The sequence below is a fragment of the Melozone crissalis genome, unplaced genomic scaffold, assembly GCF_028551555.1.
Source record: "Melozone crissalis strain CALT ecotype California unplaced genomic scaffold, PUWL_Pcris_2 ptg000063l_1, whole genome shotgun sequence".
NCBI classification, from domain to species: domain Eukaryota; kingdom Metazoa; phylum Chordata; class Aves; order Passeriformes; family Passerellidae; genus Melozone; species Melozone crissalis.
In genome coordinates, this window is record NW_026535841.1 from 8,377,293 (window position 1) to 8,386,667 (window position 9,375).

The window sequence follows — 9,375 nt, forward strand, 5'->3', positions numbered from 1 at the left end:
AGGAGAGGGAACACAGTTTTGACTTCCATTATCCTCCAGCCTGCAGCAAGGAAGTGCCTTGGTCCTGAATCAGAACCCACAGGAATTTAGCAAGTGCTATTTCTGCTTGTAGTAAAATCTTCAATATGTAATTTACATCTTGATATGTCATCATTTCCTGGTATTTAACTTAGTAACAGCTTCTCCAAAGTAGAGATTTTATTACATAAATTATGGAAGTAGCAGACTGGGTGTAGTGGAGACAGCATAAATTTCTGAATCAATACAAAATATGTCCCTGGTAGTAGTTGTTATTCTATGCAGGTATGTTATTGATTACAGTCATAATGGTCTCACTTTAGCTGCCATCAATAACTCACTACTTGTATTGTCACACTGAATTAAAAAAGAACCAGTCTAAAAATATGAGAAGTTATAGCAGCATGGCATGACCCTAGCCTGTGGAGCAAAGAAGTAAAACACTGGCAGTTTAAGTTTTCAAGGATTTGTGTTTGAGACTTCACTTGACATTACATTGATAAAATAAATTCACATGTGATCCTTATTCGGGAAGGAAAAGAATATGTGTCTTAAACATTGCAGAAGACTTTCAAATTTATGGATCCTGCATACACAAACAGTTTTCAACACCTTGAGACCATGAGAAGACAGGTACTGCTACACAAAACTGAACCAAAGTTTTATGAGTGGCTATTGACATTCTACTGATGAACATGACTGAAGCTTCCTTGCATCAGATTATGAATTGTAGATAGAATGTTAGATTATTTCAGCTTTTTAAATTCCTAATTTTGGAAAACCGTCTCCATAAAATACCCATATTTGCTACTCAGCAGAGGGATAGTCACAAAAGATAGCCAATTAGAAGACTTGATTGCACCTCACAGACTGGATCAGCCTCCAGAGCAGTCTGTCTGTATGCGCTGTTTTAATCCACAGCCAGAAGTGGCTGCCCTCTATCAATCAGGCATCAAATCAACATGCCCAAAGTTATTGTAGCTACTCCAACTAGAGTGAACTCACACCTGAGATTCTCCTTCCCCAAGACAGTTAGCACTTTATGAATCATATTTTAAGTCCCACTGCAATTTGCTTTCCTCTGGGCAATCTCTGCAAGCTTTGCTACTTGCATACTACTAAAAAGATTATAGTTTTCCCCTTTAAAACCTGCAAAAATTAGACTATCCAATATCATGATACACATTCAGCTCTCATCAAGCTGTGAATCCAGTAGCCACGGACACTGTTGATAGTGAAACATCACAATAGAGTTCCTCACCAACAGGATAATCCAGTAAAAAAGTCTGTGCCATCACTTCTATCACTGGCCTGAATAGCAGTTACTTAAAATTTTATCACTACACAACCCAAATTAAACAGAACATTTACTGTAATAAGAAGGTTCCATGGAGGTATTTAACTCATGGGTAGAATTTCCACCACCAGAGCAGATGAAGAGGCAGGTAAATAACTGGAAACTGTAGGTCTAGTTTCACTGACTTTACATTGCAATCAATGTAGATCAGTTAATAAGAGACTTCTTCATAAAGGAACAAGTTAGGGCAACATTTTTCTGTACAAAATACCCCATGATCATTCCTTTTATGAGAGCAGAAATAAGAGGGGAAGGTAACTAAGCTTAGAGCAGAAAAAAGGCATTTGTGATATACAAAACCCAGCTCCTGTGAAACTACTGCTCAGCACCTCAGTCAGTCAATATGACTGCACCTGTAAGAATTCTTACACAGATTACTTCATCAGGTAATTCCAACTATTTCCAACCAGAATGCAGATCTTGGTACCAATCCCCTTAAAAGTCCCCTCTCAAGGATAACAGTGAAAAGGAAGCACTGATGGCTAATTCTAGACTCCAAATTACTAGGTTCTGAAAAAATAAGGAAAATAATAAATATTTTGAGTTTGTTGTAATGACAAAATATCAGAACTTAGCCCAAATTGATTTACTCACTTCTTCCCTCTTGCTTGCAATGTTTAAGCTGTAATTCAATAATGCATTTCAGAAGACAGAAAATGCTTCACAACTCTTAAATAAACCATAAGTAGCTAAACAGTACCTGTTCTGGAGGACAAAGGCCTGTTGCTAAGACACTAGACTTCAAGTTTCCAATGGCTTATGACAGCAGTAACAAGGCAAACAAAATAAATAATAAAAATGAAATTGTCAAAGATACCTTGACAGTGTCCTTTTAATTTTCAGCCAACTTGAGATGTCACATAAGCACTGAAGCAGAAAAGAGGTGATACTGCTTAGATAGCAAAATCTCAATTCCTCCCTGACCTACAAATCAGAAGCTAATAGATTGGTGGTGCACTGGTGTATATCTGCACGGTATCTCATGGAAACCCTGTACAGCTTCTGAAACAAAATGCATGTGCTCTGAGATGCAGAAAAAGCATAACTATAAATAACATCAACTGAAGCATGCACAGAAGATTTTGACAACCCAGTCAAGGACCTTATGGAACAAAAATCCCAAATTGTCTAAGAAAACCATCATATCTGAAGAGATGAAGCATACTGCATGTAGCTCAGGAACAGAAAGGTCTTCCCAGTGAAATACAAACTGGAGAGCGAGACAGAGGCACAACCCTGCCCATATGTTCTCAATGGATCTCAGTACCTTGTAATACTGCCAGCAGCAGCATCACCACTATGCAAGAGGTGGAGGAGAACTACCTTCTTGGAGCCCTTAGTCTGGAACCTGTGATCTGAATATCACAATTTCACTCTTTAGAAATATATAGTCAAAATATGTATTTGACTATAGTCAAAAATCACTCAGCTCATGGTGATTAACATCAGTTGATTATATAGAGCATTAAGACTTGCAGAATCAAACCAAGATACCTTTCACAGAAATGTTTATCAAGATGGAACAAAATCCATGTACCTACAAAGCAAAATATTTATAAATGCACATATATATATATACATACAAATGGAGTGTCAATTTCTACACAATTGGAAAAAATAACCTGTTAAAAAAATCAAGTCAGTCACTTCAAGAGTATAATGCTGCCTTAGTTAAGATTCAGTATTCTCAGAAAGACACATTTGTTCCAACAATTGTAAGCTCCCAGTAATGACAACACTGTAAGAAAATATATGTTCTTTGTAGGAATGAGGAGTAACTAGATATGAGCTTCATTGACTAAATCAAAGCATTCTCTACAAAAGGTCAAAATATTTAAAAATACCACTCATGTACACATTCCTACTGGATATCTTACACATTTTTTAATCCACAAGATTAACTGATATTCCAAGAAACGCATTTATTTTGGTGGGTCAAAATGTCAGATTACCCTGAAACAGTGGCAATCAATGAGTTTCATCAGGACTCCAAAATATTATTTTGTTTGATCACTGTAAATAAATTAATGAGTAGTAGATGCAGTCTACTTACTATTAAATTATTAATTATTATTATTAAATTATTAGCCATTTACAGACAACACACCAAATGCTACTTGAAATTGTGAATGCCAGAGGGTTGACTGTCAGCCTTTCAAAAGATTGGATATTACTAAATTAAGCTGTCTGTTCTTAGAATGTTGACAAAACCAGTGACAAAAAGAACTGGATTCACTAGAATTAGCTATTTCTTTTAAATACTACTTAAAACAAATGTGACCTAAGCTAATGGAGAAGATGTACACTCTAGAAGCTCAGCAGACTGCACCAGAAGAAGCTTTGCAGTTTGTTTTGGACTGCCTGTGAAATGCAAGGGTAGGAGTGAAAAGGACAAACAGGGAACAAAACACTTGCACTGCAGTTTTCTGGGGTTGGCTTTGTTTTACACAAGTTAGCTGAAGGAAATTAAAGCCACTTCATTATCTAAGGTGATTGTTTCTTTTCTCAGATGCTCTCTCTGCTTTGCTTCAGCTCACAGGTAGACCATGTCCTACCTGAAATTTAAGAAAATTTCCCTGTTCTTATTTTAATGCTTAAACCCATGAAACCTCTAATGCCCTTCTGTGAAGAAAATGTGTTTGTCAAGTTACAGGTATACTCTGAATGTCTTGCATTATGGAAAGAACACTTTTTCTAGAAATAGGCGAATTTTAATCTTTAAAATATCATGGCTAATTTCCAGGAGACACACATGAAGTCTGAATAAGGAAACTGCATGCAACACGTGTAATTCCTTCCCTATCCATATTGGTGTAACTCTAGAGTTGGCCTTTTCCTCCTTATTCTGTAGAGACAGACAAGAAAGTAAAAGAAATTGACCTAAGGGCTTTGAAGGTAACTCTGATGGTTATTAGGATGGCCCCACATCTGACAGAACAGTCACACTCTGATTAAACTGGAAATACACAAGGCAAATGTAACACCACACTTAGCTGCTACAGCATTTGTTTACAATGTCTGTGTCAATGATTTATACTCACACAATAAAATATTAAGAGCAACAAACTATAAACCTGGCAGCACAAGAATTCTAACAGGTTTTCCTTGCAGTGTATCAATTCTGACACTACCCAAGATCCACCAAAAGCACTGCAGATATAATGTGTTGCATTACATAAAATCAAGTACAGAAGTTTAGTTTTATATAACTGTAATATGCATACAGATGGTCTTCAGGACAAGATAGCTAATCTAAACTACAGTTTGTACAAAATCTGAAGTATAAGCAAGAGGCAAGAATTTTGCCATTTCTAGTACAATGTCCTAATGCAATAAAATGGGAAACTCCCTTTACTTGTAACTCTTGTTGGTTCTTCCAATATTAAAAACTTTCTGATACTGAAATCAATTGCAGAGATTTTGAATTTAAGAGATGAAATTCAAAGAAGGGAATTATTTTTTAGCCAAACAGAACATCAAAACTATGATTATATAAACTGAAATTCAGATATTTGACTGCAACTATGGCATAATAATAAAATAAAGCAAGACCACTTCATAAAGATCACCAATGTCATATAAAATGCAAACTATGATCTCTGAACAATGCACAAGGAGGAACCATGCAGTCAAACTATTGTTCTTGCCTTCCTAATGCATTCCTTTGGCCAAGCAATGGGAAGATAAACCCATTTGCCTAATGGAGCATATAATTTAAATATTTCAGACAAGACTTGACAGAGATGCTGCTTAAAATAAATTTAAGAATCATTCATCCAAATACCTTGCAGGATGAAGACCCCAGCATAATTCACAACTTATTTTTTCATACAAACTCCAAACTCTCCAGCCCCTGCAGTTACTTAAGTCACCATGCATACCCTGTATTACTTTATTACAGCAAACCTTTTCCTTTTTTCCCATAAGGGATTTAATACAAAGCTGCATATTTTCTCTTTTGCAGTGCCTTGCAACATTTCCAAAATCACTAAAATTTCAGATTTTACTACTGCACCATGCAGTGCTACACAATTTTGTAAACAAAATATGTCTAAATTTATGGAGCCTTAAAGGACTAGTGTATTCAGCAGACTGCAGTACTTTATCCACAGGAAGTTACAATCAGGCAGTGTCAATATTCTGTCATTTAGAAGCAGGATTTTTTACCATAAAGCATTCCCATCAATACAAATCAGGAGAGCTGTTTCCCGCCTCCCCCCCGCAAAACTTGTATTTAGGGTTCAAGCTATTGGCACATAACAGGTCTTCACTCGATAAAAAAAATCTGCTTAGGGTTTTGTTTTTTAACATGCTATGAATCACATTTTGCATTGTGACCTACCTAAAGGCACAACAGTACAGCGTAACAAGCAAAGTGCATGTTTTAAGAATTCCCCCTTTCACATACACAAACAAGTGCCTACATGAAAGAAAAAGAGAAAAAGCACGAAAGACAGCCTTTACTATTTTATATTCACTAGAAGTGAACATTTCAAAGAGTTTTTCAACTTCTACAAACGTCAGATTTTAAGCGTGAACCTCAATACCGCAGGGAAAGAGAAAATTAAAAAATAACCCCTAACTCTGGCTTTTAAGTCTGCAATGGATGTCGCGTGTGTGAAAATATAGGTTAATTTTGTTTGGTCTTTGCTACAAAGAGACTCATCTCCTATGCATGCCACAAATAACCTGAGCAATGACTTCCCTCCATGACACAAGCTGCCCATCATATTGCAGGATTATTAAAATGTTGGTTTGTTTAGGGCTTGCTTGTGTGTGTGGCTTGCGTATGTAATTCAGGCATTCGCATACATCAACTCCTCGTTGCGCATCTCACAATAAACTGATGAACGCTGTTAAACCTGAACCAGCAGCCTTTAGCAAACAAAGAAGTCTAACCCGGAATCGTGATGCAAAATCACCCCAAAACGTACTACACCCTGCAAGAACCTCACAGAGAATAGCCCGGCAACCTCATTCATTCCTTCCCAGCCCAGCGATCTGCTCACCATCTCCGTCTTATTCCTCTGTCCTCAGCTTATTTTCTTGCTGCTACTGGCTTCAAGGAGGCGGCGTACAAGAAAAAAAAAAAAAAAAAAGAAAAAATGTTAAAAAAATAAAAAAAAGGGGAAAGCCCCCTACTCTTCAATAAGCCGCTGGGCAGGCGCTGGGCAGCATGTCAGCCCTTGTCCTCCTCTCGCGCTCCCCGCGCAGGAGCCGCTCCCGCCGTGCCCGCCCCGCGGGTGCCCGTCCGTCCCCCGCGCGTTCCCCGGGAGAGCGCCCGGGCTGCACCAGCTCCTCCCGCCTGCTCACCCACCGAGGCAGCCGAGTAGTCGGAGCCGGGCTGATTTTCCCCTCCCACCTCCACATTCCTATTTACAAAGGGTATCCAAGACCATCTTTATCCAACCGGGGAGAGTGGGGGAGGAAGGAGGGGGAGGTGGAAGTACTCATTAACCCTTTTCTTGCATTTACCTTTTCTACTGTGATTTTTAGAGCACACAGGGTAATCCCCCTTCTTCTACAGAGCACATGGACTCGTTGCCATCGGGCCCGCGGGGTCCCCGCTCCCGCACTCCGACTTGGCCGCTGACGGTGCCGCTCCAGCAAAAAGGTCCAAGGCCACGGCTGGAAAACGCGCGCCCTCCCCAAACTATTGCTTGGGAAACAACCGGAGCGGCCCGCGGGGAGACGGGAGCGCACTGCCCGGCCCAGATCATGATGCCACCGCCCGCCCACCTCTCTATTTATTTGTTTATTTTTCCTAGCGGGGCACATTCCTCAACACTCGCACCTGGGGGCAGGAGGGCGGCAGGCGTGAGGGGGCGTGAGGGGATGTGAGGGGGCGTGAGGGGATGTGAGGGGGCGCGCGCCGTGCACGCCGCGCGCGCCGCCCGCCTGCGGCCGCACGCGAACCGGCGCGCGCCTCCCGCGCCGCGAATTTTCCCATTGGGCGGCGCCGCTGCCATCGCGCCCGGCAACCGGAGCGCCATTGGCGAGGCCCCGCCCCGCCACCGCGCGCTGCCGGCCTCGCCACGCGCCATTGGCCCGCGGACCTGTCCGTCACACGCCGTGGCCCCGCCCCGGCGGGCGTGGCCGGAGGAGCGGCCGCAGGCGCGGGGCGGGAGCGCGGGGCGCGGGCGGTGCGCGCTCGGCGGGGACCGCGCTGTCACCTCCGGCACGGGAACGCGCTGGCACGGGAACGCGCCCCCGCCCCGCTGGAGGCTGTCCGCGCTCGGGAATGAACGGCGCCGTGCACAGCTGTTCGCCCCGGGGTGGCGGGCCCAGTGATGGCTGAGGGCCCGTCAGGTGCAGCCAGCCAGGTAATGCTGGCACGCGATCCGCATGGGTTTGTCTAACTTGACCTTCTCGCCGTTTGCAGTGGTGTGTGCGCTGCCATCCTCGCCTCTCGGGTTTGTCTTGGGTGACCTGAATAGCTTGAGCTTCCTACGGCCCTATTTTATGTCGTGTTATACCCTTTATTAATGTTCCTCCTTTGAATAATTTCCTGTGGTTTTCCTCCCTCCTTAACCGTGGGAGCCAGAAGTGGTGCAGCATTCCAGTGTCCCTGTGCTGTGGACAACGACAGTGTCACTCCCCTGTCCCCACTATATATTCTGTATTTTATACAGTAAATGGTTAGAGTGTATTACCAAAGTATTACCCTGAGAGGTCACACTGAAATAGTAACAACTAAATTCTTTTTTGAGGTACTTTTTGCGATTCTGGCCCCATCCCTGCATTCTTTATTTCCAGATGCATTTCCTCATATTTTATGATATTAAAAATGCAATTTACTGGACTGGGATGACTTATTGGGCACATCAGATGATTTTGTAACCAGTTGTGAATTATTCACTCGTTTATTAGGCTACAAAGTCTACTAATAAATATTTGCACCATCTAAGCAAGTGGTAGAGATAATCAAACTGGATCTGGGCAAAAACCCATCTCTAGAAAACTGTCAGGGTCCCTGATGTCTCCCCTTTAAAGCTGCTTTTTTAAACCTCTCAGGGAAAAGATATTTAATCTATCTACAGTGTGCTTTATGCATTCCAAATAATGTGCATTCCAGCACTCTGTTCTCTTCCAGAACAAACTCTTTAAACAAATGTCAGGATTATTTCTCTTTTAGCTTTTGAATCCAACTCAAGACAATTCTACAACCCTTTCATTAAGCTTCTGCTTGTATTTTAGCCTTCTCCAAGAGAGTTTCTGCCCTGACAGTACCACTCTCTTCGAGTGGATGCAGAATCAGAGCCTGCTTGGGATCAGTCTATTCAAATTTCACAAACAATGGGAGCTATACACTGATCCCCAAGGACAGGGTCTAGAAGGGACAACAATAACCAAGCTGGTTTAGGCAGAACAAAAGGTAGACACAAGAATAAAAGGAAGAGTCAAAATGGCCATCAAATTCACTATTCACAAATTCTTGCAGTGGACTCTTTTTGTGCAGCCTCCTAAAAAGCTTTTTAAATGACTCTGAACTTATTCTTACTTTCCATATGTATTAAAAATAGAAACAAAAAAATCAGGAAAAAAACACCATTCAGTTTTAAGCCTATGGACACTTTCTTCTTCCCATATACATGACTGCTGCTGAAGGTATGCAGATTATCATCTGCAGATTTTACATGAGAATCGAGTCTAGAAGCTAAACAATCTTTGGTCACAGTGATGAGTCTATACTTTAAGACTCAAACAGAGTGCCAAAAAGAACAATACATTACATTTAATGTGCATGCACTTTACCTATTTCAGTGTAACAGAGATTTGTATAATTTGTCTATTTAGTCACCAGATAACTGCTTTAAATAACAACTCTGTACCTGAAAACATTAATACATTCTAGGTTTATATGTCTCAAGGTAATAACTGCAATCTATTATTGTGTTTCAGAAGCAGTAGTACAAAGAATGATGATCATACACTCACCCAGTAATTTTCATCAGTAGATCTCAAGAGACCTTGCAAAGGTCAATGTGATCATCCCATTG

At 41.3% G+C, this 9,375-nt stretch overlaps 1 protein-coding gene across 7 annotated transcripts in view; it reads right to left on the bottom strand.

Annotated features, from left to right (window-relative positions):
* ARVCF (ARVCF delta catenin family member) overlaps positions 1-6,565 on the bottom strand; it is a 245,730-nt gene extending 239,165 nt beyond the window's left edge. For all 7 annotated transcript variants that reach the window (XM_054288896.1, XM_054288897.1, XM_054288901.1 and 4 more), the window contains exon 1: positions 6,385-6,565. The gene's annotated coding sequence lies outside the window, so the exon portion shown is untranslated. The remainder of the gene's footprint in view (positions 1-6,384) is intronic.
* Positions 6,566-9,375: the final 2,810 nt, after the last annotated feature.